Here is a 26,987-nt window from a genome sequence, read left to right on the forward strand (position 1 = left end):
GGGATGTAAGCTGAGCCTGGAGTGGAAGGCAGGGTGCAGAGTGTAAATGTACACTCAATACCAAAGATCAGTGATGTGAATGAAACTGGTGGGGAATTCTGTTGTGTAGACATAGGATGTGTGAAAATCACAAACAATGCCTACTTTTGACCTTGAACTTGCCCCCTTCCTATTGGCAGTGCTGGGAGACTCTCGGAGGCCCCTACCGGAGCCAGGCACCAATCTCCTCCAGGCAAGAGTTCTGATCCAGCCGTGTATGAAGATTAGCAATGGAAGATTAATTTCTCCTTGTCATTTCCCCAGGGGCCTTCAGCAATCTCGGGAGCAATTTTCTTCGCGTAGAACACTGCCCTCGAGAAGCTCCCGGTGAACTGCCAGCAGCTTGGCACCGAGTGAAGGACGGCCCTGAGTCCCAGGTTCGGAGCTGGGTGACGAGCCAGAGAGAAATGTGCCTACCGAACAGTTATTGCTGTAATGGAATGGAAGCTGAACAAAAGAAAGGGCCGCATAAGCAGTGCTTTGCTGCGTGGGCTTTTCATCTGGCTAGGGAGCATGAAGGACACTGAAACCCTGCTCCCTGGCTCTCGGTGGCAACGGCCCCACCGAGGAGGGCAGCCTTTGTCTGCGATGAAATTTCTCGACGCAGTCTCGGCTCTGCCTGGAGGTCGTGGTCTGAGTCCAAGGGCATTGTTTGCTCCTCCTGCTGAAGAGAAGAGGAGAGGGTTGTCTTGTGCTGTGCTCTGGGGACCAAATCGTGCACCAACCGGAGAGGCTGAGCTTTGTGCTTAGCAAGAATTTTTTTGTTGTTGTAAAAATATAAGTAACACATTTGCCAATTGAACATTTGTCACTTGTACAATTCAGTGAAACCAATTACATCAGTCATGTTGTGCAACCACTACTAACATCCATTGCCATAATATCCGTTCCCATAAACAGAAACTCAAGGCTAGCTAAACCAAGATTCCCCTCTTTCTCCTTCCCTCCCGCCCCTTATAACCACTGTTAAACTCTGGTCTCTATACATCTGCCTATTCTAAGTGTTTCACATTAGCGAGATCACACAGTATTTGTCTCTTTTGTGAGTGACTGACTTATTTCACTCAGCATAATGTTTTCAAGGCTCACCCATGTTGTAGCATGTATCAAGACTTCATTCCTCTTTCTGGTTGAGTAATATTCCCATAGACCACATTCTGTTTATCCATTCATCGATTGATGGGCATTTGGGTCGTTTCCACCTTTTGGCTATTGTGAATAGTGCTGCAATGAACACTGGTGTACAAGCCTTTTTTTGAGTTCCTGCTTTTAGGTCTCACATGTGTAGACCTAGGACAGGGGTTGCTGGGTCATATGGTAGGAATGACTTTTTTGATGAGAGGATTTTTGCTGAAACACAGAAAGTTGCTGTTTGGGATGAATTTGGAGATACTTTTTTTTAGCTGGGGCATCAAGGAGTGGTTTGAGGATTGGGCCAGGGTGCACCCCACACACGATTGTGTTTCTGGGCCCCACAAGGGGCTGTGTCCTTCAGCCACTCAGCTGCACTTTGTGCATGGTCGTTTATTCCTTCATTCATTCATCTATCACGGATTTATTGGGGATTGATTATGTTTAAAATATGGTGACCTTTAGTCCATTACAAACCTCTCTGAGGCTCCATTGCTTCTTCCCTAAAATGGGCTCAATAATGTCTTCCTCACAGGGTAAATGGAAGATTAGATGAGTTAACATATGCAGAGCGGCTAGTATATATGGCTATTGCATCAAATGGGGTGCCTGCAGCTATAAGGAACAGAAGACTCAATTAAAAGTGGTCTAAACCCCACAGCTACCACAGCCTCCACCAGACTGAGTCCAGCACAGCTAGATGGTGCCCAGCTACCACCATCGACTGCTCTGACAGGGATCACAATAGAAGGTCCTGGACAAAGCTGGAGAAAATGTAGAAAAAAATTCTAACTCACAAAAAAAGACCAGATTTACTGATCTGACTGGAGAAACCCCAAAACTGTGGCCCCTGCACACCCTTTTAACTCAGCACTGAAGTCACTCCTGAAGTCCACCCTTCAGCCAAAGATTAGACAGGCCCATAAAACGAAAGGAAACTAAATGGGCACACCAGCCCAGGGGCAAGGACTAGAAGGCAGGAGGGGACAGGAAAGCTGGCAACAGGGAACCCAAGTTCGAGAAGGGGAGAGTGTTAACATGTCATGGGGTTGGTAACCAATGTCACGAAAACAATATGTGCATTAATTTTTTAATGAAAAACTAATTTGCTCTGTAAACCTTCATCTAACATACAATAGAAAGAAAAGAAAAAGGCAAGCTACAGACTGGAAGAAGATATTCAAAATATATATGGCAAAGGTCTTGTATCCAGAATATATATATTTTTAAATGACTACAAATCAAAAGATAGACAACCCAGTAGCAAGTTGGGCAAAAGGAAAAAAAAAGTGGTCTAAACCAAACCAGTTCGTGTTGAGTGGATTCTGACTCAAGGTGATCCGTGTGTGTTTGTCAGAGTAGAACTGTGCTCCATAGGGTTTTCGATGGCTGATTTTTCAGAAGTAGATCTCGGACTCGAACAACCAGGGTGTTGACCGTTTGTACCACCCAGGGACTCCTTAAACCAAAGAGGACTGTTATCTCACCGAAGAAGAACTCCCCAGGCAGGACAGTTCCAGGTTTCCATCTCTCTGCTCTGCTACCCTTGATTTGTTGGAGGTGGCTCTCCTCATGGTCCGAATACTGCTGAAGCTGTTCTAGCCATCACCAGTTCAGCTTCAAAAAAAAACAGGCACTTCCTTCTCTGTGTTTTATTAGTGGATTTCACTTCCAATCCCATCGTCTAGGTCTGGGTCAGATCACCATGCTCAATCTTTGTATCTTTGGTAAGGAATATGAGGCCACCGTAGTTGGCTTAGGCCAACCATGATTCTCTTCTCTAGGACTAGGGAGAGGATCACCTTCCCTGACCACACTGGAGGGTGAACACCAAACAAAACTTGGACTTGGCAACCGAGGAAAAAGGAGGGGGGTTGCGGGAGTCGAAGGAGAGAATTGACAGCTGAATAGGCAACCTGTAGTTTTCCTACCTACATACCTTTATATTTTTCACTGTATGTCCTATTTCCATTCATAAAGAGTATGTAAAACCCTTACTGGCAGGAACTCTGTCTTTACTTTTATATTCCCTAGCCCCCCAGGTACATTAAAAAAACCAAACAGTTGTGTCAAGTCAAATCCAACTCATGACAACCTCATGTGTCTCCAAGTAGAACTGTGCTCTGTAGGGTTTTCAATGGCTGATTTCTCAGTAGATCACCAGGCCTTTCTCCTGGTGCACCTCTGGGTGGACTTGAACCACCAACCTTCAATTAACAGCAAGTGTGATAAACGTTTGCACCACCCAGGGACTCCAGCAGATACAGAGCAGGCACTTTGTAAATGTTAGTTCTTGATGATGACATTCTATGTAAATTATTGCAACCATCATGTAGCAATAGTTTGTACATCTCTCTTCTTTTTGAGAACTGTAAGCGATCTTAGAAAACCTAGTATTATAACTTTTGAAGCAATACTTAAAGCATTCCTCTAAATTTCATTAAGAAAGCTCAAGGAGATACACAGATAAATAAAAATATGTCATTGTCTGGTGAGAGGAAGTCAGGAAAAAAATAACCTACATACATCTAAGGGAATATATACACACAGGCTGGTGTTTTGGTTTTTTTTGGTCGGACTTTCACTTCCTGCTTTACCAAAATAACCTACATTGAGAATCCCCTCCACCCCCCACAGTAAAGCATTTTTGCAAATCGGTTAAGTGAACAAAATCAATAGTGGCACCCAGTGGCTAGAAGGGTTAATCAGGGAGCAGCAATTTCTCTTTGCATCTGAGTTCCACCAGTTATAGCTGGCTTTAAACATGAAACCATCAAGTCAAGCATTTGAAGAAAATGTTTGTTTGGGTTTAGAATCCTGGCAGCATTCTGTTTCCCACGAGAGCCTGTCTAATGGGCACCTCCTCGTCTTTTTAGCTGAGGAGCCTGTGAGGGACTGTCCTCCATCTTGGAGCCCAGGGTTGGTGGGTGAGAAAACCACCGTAGTCTGGCACAGTTACTCTGTGTCTTCCCTAAAACTGAACGATTGTAATTTTGTGCATTGCTGGAATTCGAGGTCTTTCCTCAAGAAGGCATTCCTCTCAAAGTTGCTGATGTCTGGTCCTTACCAGATTTCAGGAGGCAAGCGATCCAGACAGCTTGTAAGTTTCATTTTCATCCTTCCTGCATGGCTTTGGTAGGGAGGACATGTGACCTAGGCCAGGCCAATGGTGACTTAGTCACCAGGCTTTGCAAGATTCTAAGTCCTATTTATTTAGCTGGTGGACAGTACCTCTGACTCAGAAGGGAAGGTAGGTCCAGGTTTACATTGACATTTCATAGAGAATGAATTATTTCTGGCTCCAAACAAGCTGGAAGATCCCAGTGGCAGAAGCCATAAGTTGTCCTTCAATAGCTCTCTCCACTCCCCACGCCCCCACATTGATAAGTAATATAATTTTGGCCTCCTAAGGGGGCTATTTCCCAGTCCCCTTTGTAGCTAAGTATGGCTAAGTAACTAAATAAGTGGAAGTCTTGCCTGCAACTTCTGGGTTGTTGTTGTTGTTGTTAGGTGCTATCGAGTCAGTTCCAACTCATAGTGACCCTATGCACAACAGGACGAAACACTGCCCGGTCCTGAGCCATCCCTACAATCGTTGCTATGCTTGAGCTCATTGTTGCAGCCACTGTGTCAATCCACCTCGTTGAGGGTCTTCCTCTCTTCCGCTGATCCTGTACTCTGCCAAGCATGACGTCCTTCTCCAGGGACTGATCCCTCCTGACAACATGTCCAAAGTTTGTAAGACGCAGCATCACCATCCTTGCCTCTAAGGACCACTCTGGCTGTACTTCTTCTAAGACAGATTTGTTCGTTCTTTTGGCAGTCCATGGTATATTCAATATTCTTCACCAACACCACAATTCAAAGGCATCAATTCTTCTTTGGTCTTCCTTATTCATTGTCTAGCTTTCACATGCATATGATGCGATTGAAAATACCATGGCTTGGGTCAGGTGCACCTTAGTCTTCAAGATGACATCTTTGCTTTTCAACACTTTGAAGAGGTCCTTTGCAGCAGATTTGCCCAATGCAATGCGTCTTTTGATTTGACTGCTGCTTCAATGGCTGTTGATTGTGTATCCAAGTAAAAAGAAATCCTTGACAACTTCAATCTTTTCTCCGTTTATCAACTTCTGGGTAGTGTCCTTAAAAAAGTGGTCTTACCCTTCTTGTTCCTTCTAACATTTGCTTGGACTCTAGTCCTGATGACTGTAGCTCAGGCAGCCATATTGAACTGTGAGATGGCATAGGATGGTTGAGTACCAAGAAAAAAAACATGGGTTCCTGAGTGCCGTATCAGTTGTAGGCTCCTTATGGACAGATATTTTCCCCTAGGACTTTCCTACTCAAAATGTGGGCCTGGATAGCAACATCAAGATAACCTGGGAACAAACCCAACTCTTCACACAGGGATTGGACTGGACAATGGGTTGGAGAGGGATGCCAGTGAAGAGTGAGCTTCTTGGATAAGGTGAACACTTGAGACTATGTTGGCATCTCCTGGCTGGAGGGGAGATGAGAGGATAGAGGGGGTTAGAAGCAGGCGAAATGGACACAAAAAGACAAAGTGGAGGGAGGGAGCGGGCTGTCTCATTAGGGGGAGAGCAACTGGGGGTGTGTAGTAAGGTGTATATAAGTTTTTGTGTGAGAGACTGACTTGATTTTTGAACTTTCACTTAAAGCACAATAAAAATTAAAAAGAAAAGATAACCTAGGAACTTGTTAGGAATACAGATTCTTGGGCCCCACCCCATATCTACTGAGCCAGGAACTCTGGGAGTGGGGCCCAACAACCTGCATTTTAACAAGCCCATGGGTGATTCTGATGGGCATTAAAGTTAAAGAACCACTGCCCTAGACTATTAAAATATTTTCCATAAATTTTCTCCCAAAATTTATTGAGAAAAAGCACTGAAGAGTAGGACATCTATTATGGATTGAATTGTGTCCCCCAAAAATGTATTTCAACTTGGCTAGGCCATGATTCCCAGTATTGTGTGCTGTTCACCATTTTGTCAACTGATGTGATCGTCCTGTGTTGTAAATCCCACCTGTATGGTGTTAATCAGGCAGGGTTAGAGGCAGTTATGTTAGTGAGGCAGGACTCAATCTACAAGATTACCCAGAAACTTAGGTTGTGTTTTAAATCAATCTCTTTTGAGATATAAAAGAGAGAAGCCAGCAGAGAGACAGGGGGACCTTACACCACCAAGAAACGAGGGCCAGGAGAATAGTGTGTCTTTTGGACCCAGAGTCCCTGTGCTGAGAAGCTCCTTGACCAGAGAAGATTGATGACAAGGACCTTACCCCAGAGCCAACAGAGAAAGAAAGGCTTCCCCTGGAGCTGAAGCCCTGAATTCGGACTTCTAGCCTCCTAGACTGTGATAGAATAAATTTTTCTTTGTTAAAGTCATCCACTTGTATTTCTGTTATAGCAGCACTAGATGACTAAGACAACACCCTAACTTTCCTTTTGTCTTTTCTTCTACACTCTTCCCTACCTAATTTAAGAGAAGATATTATCAACATCAATGTAATAATGAAAGTACATAAATTATGTATGGGCAAGGGCTGGATTCCTTAAAGCATAAAAATTTAGGGCAAGAGCAAAATTGGTACAAGCTGAAAATGTCCAAGGATAAAACAAGCTGAGTTCACGGAGGACAGGGAGGCAGTGTTGTAGAGGACAAAGACCCAGAGAACTCTGTATTTGAATTGTGGGGTCACCACTAGCTAGCTATGAAGTTGTTTAACCTTTTTGAATTTCACTATCTTCATCTGTAAAATGGTTCATGCATAAGAATCAACATAAATCCAGTCCCCCAAATGTAAAGATTAATCAAATCCCAACTTTCCCACTTCTCAATCACCTCTGACACCAACTGCCCACGCGGTACTACCTCTCTCTGATCCTAGCTACCCAGAGCTAAGTCAGAGCTCACAAGTTGAAAGGACATTGTCCTTCAGACTGCCAAACAAGCAGACACCAGCTGCGAATTTGGTAGTTCACCCAACACCCTTACTTCTGACCTGCTGGCCGCAAATTCAGGGTTTTCCCACTACCACTTCAGGATACCAGCCACAAGCTCAGGGAATTCCCCTGGGCTCTCACACTTTCATCTGTTGGCTTCCATTAGTCCTTTGGGTTCAATAATTTTCTGGAGCAACTCACAGAACTCACGGAAAGTGCTATACTTATGATTACATATTTATTATAACAAAAGGATACAAATCAGGATCATCACAAGGAAGAGGTGAGTGGGTGGGTTCTGGGAACATTTCCAACATGGAGTTTCCATAACCCAAAGAGAGCACATCACCTTCCTTTTGTCAACCAGGAAGCTCTTGAAGTCTCCATCTTCAGAGCCTTTATTAGCCTCAGTCATGACTACGTAATGATATCATATGCATGATAGGTTAAATCATGCCTCTTAAGACTAGTTGATATCAGCTACCAGGTGGTCTTTCTGGTATGGCCAGCCCCCATTCATCGCCAAAAATTCTCAGGTATGGTTTAGATAACAAAGGTACCTTAATTACTCAGGAAATTCTGAGTGTTTAGAGTTATTTCTAGGAAACAAGGCAAGACCACATTACTTTAGGTAAATTTAAATTCTTTACACCAAATGGGTCAACCACTAGTTAACCTTTTTGAATCTCACAGTCTTCATCAGTAAAATGGGGCCAATCATACCAAATTTTGACAAGGTTAAAACAGACAATGTTCGTAGAATACCTAACAGTGCCTGGCACATAGTTAGATGCTTAGTAGTTGGTAGCAATGGCAGAGACGATGATTATTATTATGGTGATGATGATGAGGCCAGATCCAAAGGGAATGAATATGAGAAGAGAAGACACATTCTGAATCTTTTTAGATGTTGTCCCTTGTTCAGTCCCTTTCTCAAAAGCCATGGGTAGGAGAGCCCATGATCTGTCTGACCCCCTGTCCTTATCATTATTGTGCATCATTATCCACATACAGAGATGACTGGGGGAGGGGTAGCGAGTCTCAAAATGGTCTCAATCGACTATGTTTCCTGGTATCCCTGCCCCTGTGCAGTCTCCTCCTACACTGAACCAGGATTGGCACTGTGTGATCAATAGACTTCTGCTGATGTGCTGGTGTATATAAAAGAGCCCTGGTGGCACAGTGATTAAGTACTTGGCTGCTAACCAAAAGATCGGTGGTTCAAACCCACCAGCCACTCTGCAGGAAAAAGATGCAGCAGTCTGCTTCTGTAAAGACTTACAGCCTTGGAAACCCTGTGGGGCAGTTCTATTCCATCCTATCGGGCCTCACCATGAGTAGGCATCAACTTGACAGCAGTGGGTTTAATGGGTTGTGTATGTAGATACCACATTTTGTTTATTCATTCATCTGTTGATGAACAGGGGTTGTTTCTACCTTTTGGCTATAGTGAATAATGCTGCAGTTAATATTGGTATACAAGTATCTGTTTGAGTCCCCGCTTTCCATTCTTTTGGGTATATACCTAGGAGTGGAATTGCTGGGTCATATTGTAACTCTATGTTTAATTTTTTTGATGGACTGCCAAACTGTTTTCCGCAGCAGCCGTACCATTTTACAACTCCATCAGCAATGGATGAGTGTTTGAATTTCTCCACATCCTCTCCAGCACTTGTTATTTTGTGTTTTTCTGAGAATAGACATCCTGGTGGATGTGAGGTGATAGCTCATTGTGGTTTTGATTTGCATTTCCCTAATGGCTAATGATGTTGAGTATCTTTTCATGTGCTTATTGGTTATTTGTATATCTTCTTTGGAAGAATGTCTACTCAAGTCCTTTGCCCATTTTTTAACTGGGTTGTCTTTTCCTTTTTTTTAATTTAAGTATTACACAGGATTTTAAGATAACCTCTAAATGAGAAAACCAGAAAGCACTTGAGATCTGGTTCATGATTAAGTTGTAGCCTCAGGAGGCCAGAGGTCTGGATTGGACTTTGTGTCAGTTAGGATTAGGTTTGGCTGCAAGGGATATTACCTACTACCCATCGCTGTCGAGTCGATTCTATTTTTATTTTTATCGTGCTTTAAGTGAAAGTTTATAAACCAAGTCAGTCTCTTATACAAAAATTTGTATACACCTTGCTATATACTCCTAGTCGTTCTCCCCTAATGAGATAGCACACTCCTCCTCTCCACCCTGTATTCCCCATGTCCATTCAGCCAGCTCCTGTCCCCCTCACCTTCTCATCTCGCCTCCAGACAGGTGCTGCCCACATAGTCTCATGTGTCCTCTTGAGCCAAGAAGCTCAGTCTTCACCAGTATCATTTTCTATCCCATAGTCCAGTCCAATGTCTGTCTGAAGAGTTGGCTTTGGGAATGGTTCCAGTCTTGGGCTAACAGAAGGTCTGGTCTGGGGACAATGACCTCCAGGGCCCCTCTAGTCTCAGACCACTAAGTCTGGTCTTTTTGCGAGACCTTGAGGTCTGCTCTCCTCCTCCTTTAGGGGTTCTCTGTCGCGTTCCCTGTCAGGGCAGTCATGGGTTGTAGCTGGGCACCATCTAGTTCTTCTGGTCTCAGGCTGATGTCTTTTCTGATTTATGTGGCCCTTTCTGTCTCTTGGGCTTATAATCACCTTGTGTGTTTGGTATTCTTCATTCTCCTTTGCTCCAGGCGGGCTGAGACCAATTGATGTATCTTAGATGGCCGCTTGCTAGTTTTTAAGACCCCAGATGCCGCTCACCAAAGTGGGATGCAGAAGGTTTTGTTAATAGATTTTATTATGCCAATTGACCTAGATATCCCCTGAAACCATGGTCCCCAGACCCTTGCCCCTGCTACGCTGGCCTTCAAAGTGTTTGGTTTATTCAGGAGACTTCTTTGCTTTTGGTTTAGTCCAGTTGTGCTGACCTTTCCTGTACTGTGTGTTGCCTTTCCCTTCACCTAAAATAGTTCTTGTCTACTGTCTAATTAGTGAAAACCCCTTTCCCTTCCTCCCTCCCTACCCTCATAGCCATCAAAGAATATTTTCTTCTGTATTTAAACTATTTCTTCAGTTCTTATAATAGTGATCTCATGCAATATTTGTCCTTTTGCAACTGACTAATTTCACTCAGCATAATGCCTTCCAGATTTCTCCATGTTATGAAATGTTTCACGGATTCATCATTGTTCTTTATCAATGTGTAGTATTCCATTGTGTGAAAAAAATATATATATACCATAATTTATTTATCCATTCATCTGTTGATGGGCACCTTGGTTGCTTCCATCTTTTTGCTATGTCGAGTCGATTCTGACTCATAGTGACCCTATAGAACAGAGCAGAACTGCCCCATAGGGTTTCCAAGGAGCGCCTGGTAGATTCGAACTGCTGACCTTTTGGTTAGCAGCCGTAGCTCTTAATCACTACACCACCAGAATTTCCACAAGTGACAAGGAACTCTAAATAATGGTGGCTTAAGAAAGAGAGAAGAGTCCCTGGCTGGTACAAACAGTTAACACATTTAGTGTTAACTGAAAGGTTGGAGGTTAGAGTCCACCCAAAGGCACCTCAGAAGGAAGGGCTGGTGATCTACTTCCGAAAAATCAGTCATTGAAAACCCTATGGAGGACAGTTCTACTTTAACACACACATGAGGCCACCAGGAGTTGGAATTGACTCGACAGCAACAGTTTGGTTACTGGTTAAGAAACAGAGAAGCTTATTTCTCTCTCATATAAAAGAAGTCCAAAGTAGGCAGTCCAAAGTAGGCAGTCCAAAGCTGGTAGAGTGACATCACAGAGTTGTCAGAGACTCAAGCTTCTTCAGTCCTGGGACTCTGATGTTCTCAGCATGAGCTGGTCTTGTGGTCTAAGATGGCTGTAGGATCTCCAATCATTATGTTTGCATTCCAGTCAGCAGGGAGAAGGAAGAGGTGAAATGGGGTACAGAATATCTTTTGAAGGACAGTTTCCAGAAATTGCACTTGAAGCTTCTGCTTATATCCCATCGGCCAGCTCTTAGCCTCATGGCCACACCCATCCGAAGGGAGGTAGGGAAGTATAGTCATTCCTTCAACAGCTGTGTTTCCAGAATATATATTGGGGGACTCAGAGTTCATACTCCCCCACCATATCAGTAGGGATTAGTTTCAACTGGGTGTGATCGAAAACCCTAAATAATAGTGGCTTAAGCAAGATAGAGGAGTCCCTGGGAGATGTAAATGGTTAACACGCTCGGCTGCTAACCAAAAAGTTGGAGGTTCGAGTTCACCCAGATGTGCCTTGGAAGAAAGACTTGGTGATCTACTTCCAAAAAATCAGCCATCGAAAACCCTGTGGAGCACAGTTCTACTCTGACACACATAAGGTCACCATGAGTTGGAGTCAACTTGACAACAACTGGTTGCTGGTTAGACAATATAGAAGCCTAGTCACATAAAAGTCTTGTATGTAGGCAATCCAAGACCAGTAAGGTAGCTCTTCTTTATGAAATGGTGACAAATCCAGACTCCTTCCATCTCCTTCTATCTTATCTTTTGTGCTTGTCCTCCATTCCAGAGGTCATCTTATGGTTCAAGATGGCTGCTCAAGCTCCAGCCAAGACCTGTTACATAATTTGTAGGGCACAGTGCAAAATTAAAAAGTAGAGCCCTTGTTCAAAAATTAAGAATTTCAAGACAGCGACAGCAGAGTATTAAACCAAATGCAGGGCCCTTCTGGCAGATCCCTGCACAGTGGCAGAGGTCACAGGCCCATGAAGCTAGTCCTGACTCCACCCATTAAGTTTACATTCCAGCCAGGAAGGAGACAGGGACAATGATCATTGTGGCAGCAGCATATGGCTGTAGGCTACATCTTGCAGAGCACCTTTCTGTAGAAACAAAGGAGAACTTTGCTCAGTACTACTGTTTTTGCCTGCCCAGCACCCATTTCCCCTCCCTTTTTTTTTTTTTTGATAGTAGTGCCTCTTCCACTTATCTATTGCTGCCTAACAAACCACCCTAGAACTTATCCAGTAACCAGTTGCTGTTGAGTTGATTCCAACTCAGGGCAGCCCCATGGGTGTCAGAGTAGAACTACTCCCTGGAGTTTTCAATGGCTGTAACCTTTATGGAAGTATATTGCCAGGTCTTTCTTCTGAGGCACTGGTGGGTGGGTTTGAACTGCCAACCTTTTGGTCAGTAGCCCAGCACTTAACAGTTTGCACCACCCAGGGAATTTAGTGGCATGAAATAACTATTTTATTATGCTCATGGATTTGGCCACTCATGATTTTGGACAGAGCACAGGGGGGACAGCTTGTCTCTGCTCCCCGATGTCTGGAGCCTCAGCTGGAGAAGGGAAACATCTGGAGGCTGGGAGATCCATTTCCAAGATGACTTCTTCCCTCCCAGGTCTAGCACCTGGGCTGGGACGGCTGAATGACAGATTGACCGGAGCACCTGCATGTACCTTCTCCACGATGGCATTCTGAGGCTAGAAGGACTTCTTACATGTTGACTCAGGACTCTAAGAGCAAGTGTCTTCCCAGACAAGGCTAACTCTGCATGGCATTTCTTACCCAGATTTGGAAGTCAATAGTATCACTTCTACTGGGCTCTATTGGCTGAAACAGTTAGAAGCCTATCCATCAAGGGCAGGGGACATAGACACTACCTCTTGATGAGAGACTTGTCAAATAATTCAGGCCATATTTTAAAACTGCCACAGTCTATTAATTTTCCTTTGGGGAACCATCCTTCTCCCTTCTCAGTCCATGGGGGACTACACCTCCAGACTATGGGTAAGCATGCGTCCTGGATTGGCCAATCAAAGCATCACATTCCCTTAGTCACAATGATAGGGTCTGAGATGGTCACGTGATCCATGTTGGCTAGGGTTTAGTTGCAGATAGCAGAGATAACTCCAGTTAAACAGTGTATCAGTTACCTAGTGCTGAATAACACAGCACACCCAAAACTTAGTGGCTTAAAACAACAGCCATTTATTTAGTTCATGATTCTGCTGGGAGATTCTTCTGGATTGGGCCAGGCTTGGCTGGTCTCAGCTGGGCTCATTCATGGGTGGTTGGTAGGTTGGCTGGGGCTGGCTCTTCCCCGATGGCCTCACTCACATATCTGGAGGTTGGTTGGCTATCAGCTGAAGTGACTAGGGGGTGACTGAGCCAAGCCTCTCTCATCTTTCAGCATTTTCACGTGTTAGTAGGGTTCTAAGAATAGCAAGTGCTTAACGCTTTTCAAGGCTCTGCTTCTGTCATATTTATTAATATAATACTTCACTGACCAAAGGAAGACCCATGGCCAACCCAGATTCAAGGGGGAGGAGGATGTGGCAGGCAGAGTCTCTTAAGGTAACTCCGTGATCCCCACTCTTGGTATTCGTGCCCTTGCGTAGCCCCTCCCTCTTGAGTGTGAGTAGAGCATATGACTTGCTTCTAACCAATAGTGTATGGAAAAGGTGACAGAATGTACTGGATTATGTATATGTAATTAGGTGACCACATTATACAAAAGTGTAGTATTGTCTTGCTGGAGTCTCTCACTCCCTTGCTGACTTTGAGGAAGCAAGCAGCCATATTGGGAAACCCCATGTGACAAAGAATGGCTGGCGGTTTCTAGAGGCCGAAGGGCGGTTTCTAGGCAACGGCAGCAAGAAACCGAAATACTTAGCTGTGAAGCCACAAGGAGCTGCATTCTGCCAACAACCTGAATGAGCTTGGAAGCAGATCCTTCCCCAGTCGAGCTTCAGATGAAACCACAGCCCCAGCCCACATCTTGAAGTAGCCTTGTGAGAATCTAAGCAGAGGACTCAGGTAAGCAAGCCTGGATTCCTGACCTACAGAAAGTGTGAAATAATAAATGTGTATTGTTTGAAGCTGCTCTGTTTGTGGTAATATTATTGTGCAGCAATAGGTAAGTAACACACAAGGGAAGAATCTGTGGCTATTTTTGTTATGTCGATCAATTATTATGTTGTCTGCACTTTAAATGACTTCAGTATAGATAGTGTGACATAAGGGTATCTGTCTTTAATCTACACTGTGGACGAGGTAGAAAGCCTGGTGGCACAGAGGTTAAGAGCTACGGCTGCTAACCAAAAGGTCGGCAGTTCAGATTCACCAGGTACTCCTTGGAAAACCTATGGGGCAGTTCTACTCAGTCCTATAGGGTCGCTATGAGTCAGTATCTACTGGAAGGCAATGGGTTTGGAGTTTGTTTGTTTTCTGGTAGGCGAGGTGGTTAGCGTTTGCAATATCGTAATGAAGAAGGCACACCTCAGGGATGGTTAGTTAGCATTTAAAAAACCTGAATCAGAAACTCACACCCCAAATACAGCTACCACCAGCACATTAGTTTTCTACGCCAGACGCCTTACCAATTAGCACAAAGAATGTTAGAATTAAGTTTTCATTGATAAAACAGAGTGGTGTTCAAGACATGGAATCTGGCTAGAATCATTGTCTGGGCACCTCTGCCATTGTCTGAATGAGATCTATGAATCTGGAGTGGCATCCTTGGGTGAGGCGCCCCAGGCCACAGACTTTGTTTGCTCCTGTGTCCTGCCACCTAACAGAGGACATTGTACCTGTTCTGACCGGAGGGTTAGTTGAATCCTGCCACTTAAATATTGTCACATCTATGCTCAGTGTACCTTTCATGCAAGGTACTTGTTGGCATGCCTGAGGGCAGAGACCTGGCGCTTCACTGAGTTACAAGAACAGATTGCATAACTGTTTGTCTGCCTGCTTGTAACAAACGTTTATGTGAGATTTCTGATTCAGATGTAGACTATGATTTTTTAAGTGTTAAACAATTCCTTTTTTTTATATTTTTGTTGTGCTTGGAGTGAAAGTTTACAAATCAAGTCAGTCTCTCATATAAAACCTTATATACGCCTTGCTATATACTCCTAGTTGCTCTCCCCCTAATTTTTTAATGATTTTTAACAGAACACCTGGCAGTGAGATTGTGAAGGATGGGACCAATAGCCCTCATTTTGCTCTAGACCAGGGACTCTTAATCCGAGATTCAGGGAGAGAAGGCACGGAGTCTGTGAATTTGACGGGGAAAAAATTACATCTTCGTTTTCATGAGCCTCAAACTGAAATTTAGCATTTCCTTCAATTCCAAATGTAGGCGACAAACCACGGTAATATTAGCAGTATCTGTGACTTTGTCACCAATTGAAATCACATTTCCATTATTGCAGATTTCTAGAAACATCATTTATGTTCATCAACACTATGAAATTATGGCAGTTATTAGACCTACGGCCAGATCTCGTTATTTAATGATTTGATAAAGAAGCACATACATATCTAAATCAGAAGATGGTTTTAATAATTTGATAATGACTTCAATGTCATTGCTCTCCTTTGTAATCCTATGCATTTATTTATGGCGAAGGACACCTGCTCTGGAAGCTTCTGCCGTTCACCAGATAGTCCCAATATACTGCGTACACTCAGGGCCGGACTCGTCATTAAAACAGGAGTGATTGGAAGCTCGTGTTTCAAAATTGTCTCTTGATATTTTCAATTTGGAGGCCGACTTCATCCCAGATCTGATTAGATTATCGTTGTTTTTGCCCGATAATGTGACTGACAAAGAGCTTATACTAGAAGAAACATCTGCTCGGCCTCCATCTTGTTCGGGCGTGCTTGTATTATTAGCATTATTTTGAACACATGGTTTCTTTGCAGAAATCTTTTTAAGCCCTATGGCTCGTTTGGGAGTTAAGTTAAACTGGGTCACCTGACTAGTAAATCCACATCACTAGGCACCTGTAAGCTGTCATGAGTCTCCATATGCTGACAGGGAAGGAGGGAGTAGGCCTCCTGCTCTTCTCTTGGAGTCACGCCTGTGCCTTGCGTGACCGCGACTCAGTTGGAAAGGCATTCCTAAGTGGCAATCTGCATGGTAAATATAAATAGAGGCTATTCATATTGATTTTACTCTAAAAATAAAAAAGAAATTAATCTCAATATTTACATTACAATTTTATGCATATTTTTATCCTAAAAGAAATTAAAGTTGTAAAGTTGACCCCCAGTGCCCCAATGGAGCATTGAAGACTGCAGCATAAGCCTTTGGTGTTAGCAATTAAAGTTCATGTGGTCTTCACTAAAACCCCTACATCACATTCATTTATGCATTCATTTCGTTCTGTGCTAGGTGCTTGGATTCAAAGATAGGTAATTGTAATGGACTTAATTGGGCCCCCCAAAAATATGTGTCAACTTGATTAGGCCGTGATTCCCAGTGCTGTGTGGTTGTCCTCCATTTTGTGATTTTCCTAAGGGTTATAAATCATAATCTCTGCCTGCGGTTAAAGGGGATTAGGGTGGGATGTAATACCCTTGCTAGGGTCACATCCCTGATCCAATGTAAAGGGAGTTTCCCTAGGGTGGGGCCTGCACTACCTTTTATCTCACAAGAGATAAAAAGGAAAGGGAAACAAGCAGAGAGTTGGGGACCTCACACCACCAAGAAAGCAGTGCTGGGAGCAGAGTGCGTCCTTTGGACCTGAGGTTCCTGCGCCAAGGTGCTCCCAGACCAAGGGAAGACTGATGACAAGGACCTTCCTCCAGAGCCGACAGAGAGAGAAAGGCTCCCTCTGGAGCCGTTGCTCTGAATTTGGACTTGTAGACTGTGAGAGAATAAATTTCTTTGTTAAAACCATCCACTCGTGGTATTTCTGTTATAGCAGCACTAGATGACTAAGACAGTAATCAACATTCTTCACCCTCCCTTGGCCCCCAGTCCAGGAAGAGATGGATAGTGAACAGTCCTGGTACACTAAGAGAAGGATGCTTACATATGTGGGTGGGGTTTAGGGGCATGGAGGCAGACTGCTGGGCTGTGACTGTACTATATCCAAAATGACCCCTGGTCTTGATAGAGGAGAATGAATTAGGGTGGGGGAAGGACATTGGAGAGCATCTTCCAGACTTAAAGAAGGAGCTCCCAGTGGGTGTCAGGTGAAGTTACTCATCATGGCTAGTGGGCATGAGTGGGAGTATCAGGGAGTAAGGTGGGGCCAAAGCCCGATCTGCAAAGCCTGATCCTCCTTGGAGGACTCTTGATTATATTATGGAGTGATGGAGTGGATTTGCGTGTTTGTGTGTGTAGTTTTTTTTTTTTTTTGGACCACAGGTAGGGCTTGTTATTTATTTTAGCCTGTTGGGATAATTTTCATTTCTCATTAGTCCTACATCTTACACCATGAAAATTATTGAATTATGACACCTCGTGCAAATCATTGACAGAAGCAAATTCCACTGAAGGGAAATTGTAACGCACAGATACTTGCACTGCAGTTCTGGGGTGGGGGTAGGGAGAGAACAGCTGAACCACTTGCTTTGGTTTCATCTTGATTTTAAATAAACCGCTGAAGGAGATACACTAGAAGTGAAAAGTCCCTGGCCATAAAACATATCATGCCACACTATGGGGTAACGGTAAAATACTTCCCTATAAAACCAAAAAGGAATCTGTAAAATCTAATTATACTACAAGTTCTTGTTCAATAAAACAATGGCCATTGCCAATCACCAGTTTCTATTCTACACATGACAGCATCTGGGCTTGGACATTTGGAATTCCACGCTGAGGAGACGCTCATATCATTTGAAATGATGATGGAGGAATTTGAAATTTGATGATTCGTTTCCCTTTTTAGTATGGTAAATTTGGCCTAGATATTTTTGTCTTCCCAAATATGCATGGGAATGTGGCTGCTGGTAGAGGAAGGCAGAGGCGGGAGCCAGTCCTTTTTATCTTTGCATGGAAAATCTGAATTCAGGGCAGGCTGTAGTCATTGAGCATTATTACTACCTTCTGGCTGCCTCCAGGTTTGAGAAGGTTACTGTAGCCAAACTCTCTCCCAGTTTACTTGTTCTCCTCTCACTGCGTCCAGACACGTCACAGAGTCCATCAATTTCCGCTTCTTAGAGATCAGGAGGTTTCTGAACAGTCCAATTTAGACTGGTTGCTCCTTGTGATTGGGGCACAGCTGTCATGCTGGGGTCTCCCTTTGTTGCCATGGAGATCTCCTCTGATTCTATCTTGGGTGGCATCCGCAGCTTCTTGGATCCTATATTTTCTTCTTTCTTGACTTTTCCCAACATTTTGGTGGACTACCTCCTCCAGTAGTTTTCTGAGAAGGTAAATTTTTGAGACCTTGCATGTCAGAGAAATATTTTTCTACACTCACACTTAATTGATAGTTTGGCTGGATATAGAATTCTAAGTTGGATCATTTTCCTTAGAATTTGGAAGGCATTTTCCCATTTTCTCCCAAGTTTCAGAGTTGCTGTTGAGAAGTCCGATGCCATTCTGATTGATTCTTTGCACATAAGATATATTTTCTATTTAGAAGCTTTTAAGATCGTTGTCCCCAGTGTCCTGAAATTTCATGATAATATGCATTTATACGGGTCTTTTTATTTATTTATTTATTTATATCCATTGTATTAGGTATATTATGTACTCATTGGTCCTTTTAATCTATAAACTCATGTCTTTCAGTTGTGGGAAATTTTCTTGAATTATTTCTTTGCTGTTTTCTTCCCCCCTATTTTTCTGTTTTCTCCTTCTAAAACTCCTCTTATTTGTACTTTTGGACTAATTATGTTTTAAAAATTATGTTTCTCTTCTCTTTTTATTTTCTCTATTTTATGGGAAAATTTCCCAACTTTATACTTCAATTCTTCTACTCAAATTTTCATTTCTGCTGCCATGTTTTAAATAGCTCAATTTTTATTCTCTGAAAGTTTCTTTTTATTCCTGGGCTGTTTCATTTTAATGCTATCAAAATAACATCTCTTGTTTTTAGTCCCAATTTCATCTGCACTTCCAGAAGCACCTGGTGTTGCCACTTCTAAGTCTTTTTTTGGGGGGGGGGTGATTCTACAGTGTAATTCAAATAGCTTTTCAGCTTTTCTACTACCAGTTTAAGATTCAGAGCTTTCTCGGCCCTGCTAAGTTAGTCACCATACAGCCTCTTGCTTTCCACCTTCCAAACTCTGTGGCTATTTCCTCCTTTTCAACTCTCTTTATACTTGTAAGTTGTTGTTGTTAGGTGCTGTTGAGTCAGTTCTGACTCATAGCGACCCCATGCACAACAGAATGAAACACTGCCCAGTGCTTCACCATCCTCATAATCGTTGCTGTGTTTGAGCCCATTGCTGCAGCCCCTGTATCAATCCATCTCATTGCGGGTCTTCCTCTTTTTCACTGACCATCTATTTTATCAAGCATGGTGTCCTTCTCCAGGGATTAGTTCCTCCTGATAACATGTCCAAAGTACGTGAGATGAAGTCTTGTCATTCTCGCTGCTAAGTAGCATTCTGGCTGTACTTCTTCCAAGACAGATTTGTTCATTTTTCTGGCAGTCCGTGGTATACCCGATATTCTTTGCCAACACCATACTTCAAAGGCGTCAATTCTTCTCCGATCTTCCTTATTCATTGTCCAGCTTTAACGCGTATATGAGGCTATGGAAAACACTATGGTTTGGCTCAGCACACCTTAGTCATCAAAGTGACTTGCAGGTTAATGCCTTTCAAAAATTCCTTTGCTGTCGTGTTAATAAAGATTTGGAATGAAGCAGAGGTAAATGCATGTACTCAGTCCTCCATCTTTAACCAGATCTACCATTATTCTCTGGGCTCCCTGGTGCTGCAAACATTAACGTGTTTGGCTGCTGTTATGGACAGGTTGGAGGTTTGAATCCACCTCAGAAGAAAGGCCTACCTAGCAATCTACTTCCAAAAAATCAGCCACTAAAAACCCTATGGAGTGCAGTTCTACTCTGACACATGTGGGGTCACTATGAGTTGGAGTTAACTCTACAGCAATTTTTTTTACCATTATTCTCTAAAAGTGTTCCATTTGGGCATGAGAAATTGTAAACTATTAGTGGGAGAATGGGGTTTCTGAAATTGCTCCTGCTGCTGCTACAGGGTAATCCATGTCAGGCCCGGGGGCTCTGGCTGTATTTTGGCCTCTCTTGGCCCCTTGGGTAAAAGGAGAAAGGGATTCAGGGCCCACTGTCATTTTGTCAGAGTAATCTTCTGAAAATATGGCTTTCATTCTTTGGTCAGGAGCCAACCATGGCTCCTCACTGCTTACTCCCTGCGGGGTGTTTATCCCTTTCAAGGGAGACCTTCAAGGTCTGCTTTCACTGTACTTCACTCAACTTGCTCAATACACCTCTCCCCTCTTCCCTTTCTTCCTCTGACCAAAGACACTGGTGTTCCTGGCCCCTGCCAACTCCCTCACACCTAGAAGGACCTCTTCCTCCCCTTTGCCTGCCAAAACCCTGCCCATCCCTCAAAGTTCAGCCAAAGTACCCCTCCAGTCCCTTTAGGCAGTTTTCTCTGAGAGTCTCAGCTTTTCTCCCTTCTCTGGAACTTCCCCAGAAGCTTTTCTTCCTTCTCGTGCACTCTTAGCATCACTGAATTTAGCCCTATGTTGTCAACTTCATGAGAGCCAGGGCCATGTCAATCTACTTTCTGGACCTCCCGCAGGACCCAGCATCATTCTGGAATCACTGGGAATATTAAATATATATTTTTGAATTGTTGGTGAGGACATGCTGTGCTCACTTCTCTTGATGGTCTTTGTTATTAATATATATATTAAAAAGTGACTAGTAATAGCTTAGCTTAGTCCTCAACTTCTCTTTCCCCATAGTTTTTGTCTTTGTACAGTCTTGTCCCACAAGTCTTCAGAAAAGAAGAGGTTTTGCTACAGTTGATTAACATTTTTTTTAATAATAGATTTTCTGCCTCACAGGTTTTTCTTAAACACACAAAAATACAAACTGTACTTTAACAATCTTTTTTTTCCAGAAATCCATATGAATTAAAGGTTCACTGTAAAAATGGCATGGGGTGGAGTCTGACATCCTTTAACTTCACAAGGGGAAGAAGAATCAAGATCATCAGTCCAAGGCTGATTCCTATAATGCAGAGGTCAGGCACGCCTCCTCTCTCCATCATCTTTACCAACTCTGACACCAACCGTCCCTCTTAAGGCACTCTCTGCTTCTCTGCTGAGTTTGATAATTCATTGCAATGGCCTCGCAAAACTCACAGACAATACTCATGATTATGGGGTTTATTAGGGAAGTAAAGAGTTACAGTTCAGATTCAGGAATGCTCAGGATACAGTTCTTCTATCAGGAAAGCCTCTTCCCAGCCGTGCTTGCAAGCACGCCTCTCTCTGGCCTTCGACCTCTCACCGAAGGCACTCAGCTTTCTTGCTCCATGGGCTGGAAAGCCCACCACCCATCTCCTGTTGCTGGGTCTCTGCTGCCGGGTCTCACTGTCTTCAGCATTAGAGTTCTCTCTCTGTCTCCTGGCTCCCAGAGCTTCTCAGTGCAGGGATCCTGAGCCCAAAGGATATGCTGGTTCCTGGCTGTTCTTCCTTTGTGGTGGTGGAATCTTTTTCCCGCCTCTGGGGTGGCTCCTTTCAAGCCCAGCACGATGGCAAAACTGACCAATCCATTTGGTGGGCCACAATTACCCTGTCATACAGTACTGCTCAGTCACTTGGGTGGGAGTTACAAGAACCCTGGCTAGAAAGGCCACACAAAAGTGATCCAATTAAACGATTTTCATTTTTCCACATTCCCTTTCAATCCTCCAACTCCACTTTTAACGGAGTTGTAAGACTTACCTCAGGCACAGTGTGGAGTTCTGATATTTCATTTAACAGTATATCACACCTCCCTTTTTCCATGTTGCCACATGGTCTTCGTACTCATCTTTTTCAGTAGCTGCATACTAGTCCATCTGAGTAACTCAATTTTCAGAAAGAAATAGAGGGCCAGTTTAGGCGAGTTCTTACAAGACTTCACATCCAATGTCTTTTGAAGGTTTGGAGTGGGACACATTTAGAAACCGTTGTAGATTGAATCAAGTCCCCTCAAAAAGAAATGTGGAAGTCCTAACACCTGTACCTGTAAATGTGACCGTATTTGGAAACAGGGGTTTTCTTTTGTTATGTTCGTGAGGTCATACAGAGTAAGGAGGGTCCTAAACCTAGTCAATTCCGAGAGGTGTCTTATAAAAAGAGCAGCATAGATGCACACACACACACACACGTACACACACACATGCACACAAGGGGAAGACAGACACCATGTGAGGACCTGCCTATAAGCAAAGGATTGCCAAGAACTGCCAGTAGACACCAGAAACTAAGAGAGAAGTCCACAGAAAGAAATTGACACAGCCAAGACCCTGATTTGGACCTTTAGCAAAGTATAAGAAATACAAACTCCTTAAGAGCAAATCTAGCAACTTTCTGAGTCAGCTTTAACTCACAAGTAAATGTTTAGTCTTCTTTTAACTTTTCTTCTTCGGCTTCAAGGAGAACATTTCATTTACTCCCCAATTCCTGTTCTTTAAAGCCACCCACTTGTGGTATTTTTCATTACTTTAGGGCAGTGGGTGGGTTTAGGTAACTAAAACAGGACCCTCCCCCACCCCCTGGGAGAAGCAGGTTGAGACTATAGTGTGGACTTCCTCGATTCTCTTCCTCTGACCCTCCCACCCTCACCCTCATCAAAGCTTCAGGAAAGCAAAAGGAGAGAGCTATGTCCTGAAATCAGATAACAACAAGCTGAAAGACAGAGAGTCATTTCCCCGAAGTTCTCTATTGAAAATAGGAAAAAAAAAAAAAAAAAAAAAGAGGCGAGAAGAAAATTAAAGAAAAGCGGAAGTGAATTCAAATGAGTTTGCCTTCAGCCGCAGCTAGCAGCTGTCAGCCAAGCCAGCAGGAGCTGGTGCCAGGCTCTGTCTGCCTTCACCTGCATCCTTGGCGTACCTCCTTTGGTGACACCCACACTGTCCTCAGAACACTGACTGCCCATATTTGCCTTGTTGTTTTTAGTTGCTGTCAAGTCGTTTCCCCCTCATATGCAACCACACGTGATAGAGGAGAGTTGCCCCATAGGGTTTCCTAGGCTGTTTTTTTTAATCCTTACAGGTGTAGATCGCCAGGGCTTTCCTGGAGGAGCTGTGGGTGGGTTTGACCCACTGACCTTTCCGTTAGCAGCCCAGGGCTTAACCCTTGTGCCACCACGGCTGGCTGTCGGCTGGTGTCAAACGCTGTAAGCAGCACTCATGCTTCTTCAGATAACGGAGGCATAAAGTAGCTTTCCAGGACCGGGGACCACCCTGCTGTCAGCTCTGGGAGCCTGGGATGGAAAGAAAGTTTCTCGTTTGCTTTTGTTTTGTTCACATAGCTCCATATACCTTTACAGGGTGTCACTTGAAGCAACAGAGCAGCTTTAATTGTGCTGCCTTTGAAAACTTTGAAACAGGCACGCTTGATTCCCTGTGTTAAAATCCTTTCCATCCTCTAAGAGCTGAAAGGAGCTTCTCTGCTTAGTCTGGTTTTAAAACTCTCACACCAAGCATGGAAAATTCTATAAATACCAAGAGCCAACCTGGAGTTTATTCTTTCATTATTCTAACCTCCAGCTCAAGCTCCTGGTTCCACCATTTTCTTTCTGCACGTAGGCCTTCTTTAAACTCTGTCCCGAGCTTGATCAACATTAATAAAAAAGCTCCTTGGGAAGACTTTCAGAGCTGCCTGAAGATGAAGGAGAAATCGTAAAAGTGGGTGTGAGCTTTGGAGAAACGCTCACCTTGCAGCCAGTTTAGATGCATCGATGCAGGAGGTTTGGACGGTTTTGACTGTCTGAAATCACTGCAGTCCCCACACAGCAGGCAACGCCTGGATATTGACTTGGTCACAATTTCTCCCAGGTGGTCTCTGGGGCTCATTTGTTCTGAAAACCACAGTTCCGGTGATCTCTTGCTGAATAATAAACCACTCGAAAATTAGTAGCTCAAAACAATAACAACCATTTTTCTCACAAATCTGCAATTTGGTTAGGGATCAGTGGGGACAGCTTGTCTCTGCTCTGTGTAGCATCAACTGAGATGGCTTAAGGGATGGGCGTGACTCAATGGCTGGGGGGTTGAATCATCTCAAGGCTCGTTGGATCACCAGCTTGCTGTTGATGCTGGCTGTCTGTTAGAACCTCAGTTGGGGTTGTTGACTGGACCCTCTCCATGCGGCCTCTCCATGTGGCTGCTTGGCTTCCTCACAGCATGGCGGCTGGGTTCTAAGCATGAGCATTTTGAGGGAACAGGTGGAGTGCGTGGCATTTTTATGACCTAACCCCGGAAGTCACAGAGCATCACTTCCTTCGTACTCTACCTGTTGAGACAGTCATAAAGGCCCCAAAAGTCATGAGGCAGGTTCAAGGAGAAGGAGCATGGACCCCACCACTGGATGAGAGGAGCATCATTGTTACATTGTAAGAAGAGCCTGTGGGGTGGGGAGATATTGTGGTGGAAATCTTTGGCAAATACACGCTGCCATAAACACTTGCTGCTTTCCTGTCTTTTTCAGTCTCTCAGCTGAAATCTTCCTTTTTGAGCGATAAATGGGTTAATAGGACAGTGTTCAGTTTGGCTTGAAGGTGAGGTTTAGAAGATGTTACAGGGTAAAAATCTTTCTCCTTGTGAGCCGGGTCCACGTGCCAAGCCTGGGACAAAGAAATTGCTGAAGGCTAGCAACATAGTCTTCAGTCTATACTAAAAAAAACTAGCCATGCAAAAGAGCGCCAGCAGATGCCGTGGGGATCAACTCAAATCTTGACCCCTGTGGTGGTTTTGTACTGTAACACCTCGGCTAAGCTGGGACTATGTGTCCCAGAATTCCTCTCCCTTTATGGTTCCAGATTAGAGTTGGCCAGAAGAGAAATTTGCACTACATTTCAAAGGTGGAGAAAAAGCAACTGCCACTCCTCTCTGAAGGTCATCATGGTTACATGCCATGCAAGACAGAAGGTGCTGGAGGGTGCCAGCTTGTCCATTTTTCTCTCCTCTTGCATCCAGCTCTTCTTCCTTACTGTCTGCCCTGCTGACCTATAGCCACTGCAGGCCCATCACCAGATGCAGAGACACAGCCTGATGGCCCTGCTCTGGCAGCTGCATGGGCCTGGCTTTGAGGGGCTGGCTAGTGACTTTTCTCTGATTCGCCAACGTCCCTTTCAAACCCTTCCTTTACCAGACTCCCTCCCCGCAAACTGGTAATGTCTTACTCCTATTAAAAAAACCAAACCTGTTGCCATTGAGTCAATTCTGACTCATAGCGACCTTACAGGACAGAGTAGAACTGCCCCATAGGGTTTCCAAGGAGCAGTTGGTGAATTTGGACTGCCGACCTCCTGGTTAGCAGCCGTAGCACTTAACTACTTACACCACCCAGGTTTCCACTTACTCCTATAGAAAGCCCTTATTCTGCAATGCTCATAGAGATCTGCTTCCCTGCTTGAACCCTGATCAGTACAACCCTCCTCTGTCCTCTCTGCCCTGGTCTCTTCACGAAAATGCCCGGGTATGGGTGGCCTCTGGTGAATATGACAAGAACTATTTATAATGGAGAACATAGGGTCAACCGGGAGTTCCTGGGTGGTGTAAACAGTTAGAGTCTGGACTACTAGCTGAAAAGTTGGTGGTTCGAACCCATCTAGAGGTGCCTTGGAAGGTAGGCCTGGCAATCTGCTTCCAAAAGATCACAGCCTTGAAAACCCTACGGAGCAGTTCTGCTCTGCACACATGGGGTTCCCGACTTGACCGCAACTAACGACAACAGGGCCAACCAGTGCTCTCCCCTCCACCTGCGAACCACATAATCACCTCGTACTTGCAGGTACCAGGAGAAACTTGGAGACCAGGACAACAGTCCTGCACTCTGTCTCCTTAATAGCTCCATGGGCTCTACCCACAAAGGAATATAAAGGACAGGCCTGACCCATGCCCTTGAGGTAGGACATGCACACGCTTAGCTATAAATAACAATACTTCAAGGCAAAATGGGGTTAGCATTGTAGGGGAGACAGAAAGGATGCAGTTCAGGGGTTCAAGGGAGGAAGGTTTCTTCTGGATGGAGTACAGAGGATGGTCAGGATTATTTGACACTTTCATTTAATCAGAGTTGACACAGGCTTAGGATGCTCAGTGATTTGTGCCCAGAGCAGGATTTGCCAAATGGAGGAAAAGCAAACCAATGAGTTCAGAACAGCTTAGGGTGGGGTGCCTCTCCATTGCCTCCACACCCCAATGGCCTTGAGTTGGTGCCAGGGGAGTGAGGCTTTTGGCCTCTCAGGACTTTCCAAAGCTGGGAGGAGCCTTCAGGCAGAGAGCAGGAGCAGGGAGCGTGGCAGCCTTTTCGCCCTCCTTGAGGGCACGGGCGCCTTCTGTGCCGCGGAGCAGCTTCAGCTCCTGACTCTGGATGGTTCTCATTAGGCCGGCACCGAGGTGTGTCCTCACTTTTTCCGTGACATCATTCTTTCCCCCAGGCTTTAGACCCAGCGTGAACACAACAAAACACTGGAGAGCTAACGGTTCCCCATGCTTTGCTTTGAGGGGGCAGCTCTTTCTCCTTTTCAAATGGGTACCCCATTTAACAATCCCACAACACTTAACAAAAAATTATTAATCACCTAGCAAGTTAGTGACTCAGTTTGGTGTGGTGAGTTCTCACTTTCGGGTGGCTTCAGTCAGTGGTCTGAATACCATCAGTGAAATATTTTTAGCATACCTCCCCACTATATGCTTATTTATAAATTACATTCATGTGCTAATATTTTTTGCAATATCATACCAGTTACCAGTTGTGTGAAGTTGCCTCCGACTCACTGCAGCCCCATGTGTGTCAGAGTAGAAGTGTGCTCCATAGGGTTTGTTTTTGTTGTTGAGAGTATACACAGCAAAACAGACACGAATTCAACATTTTTTGCATATCCATAGGGTTTTCAACGGCTGATTTTTCA

At 44.2% G+C, this 26,987-nt stretch overlaps 1 long non-coding RNA gene across 1 annotated transcript in view; it reads left to right on the forward strand.

Annotated features, from left to right (window-relative positions):
- Window positions 1–3,413, forward strand: part of LOC135228900 (uncharacterized) — a 47,710-nt gene extending 44,297 nt beyond the window's left edge. The window contains exon 3 of the long non-coding RNA XR_010319759.1: window positions 180–3,413. This is a non-coding gene — a long non-coding RNA (uncharacterized LOC135228900). The remainder of the gene's footprint in view (window positions 1–179) is intronic.
- Window positions 3,414–26,987: the final 23,574 nt, after the last annotated feature.

This window comes from Loxodonta africana, chromosome X (assembly GCF_030014295.1).
Source record: "Loxodonta africana isolate mLoxAfr1 chromosome X, mLoxAfr1.hap2, whole genome shotgun sequence".
NCBI classification, from domain to species: domain Eukaryota; kingdom Metazoa; phylum Chordata; class Mammalia; order Proboscidea; family Elephantidae; genus Loxodonta; species Loxodonta africana.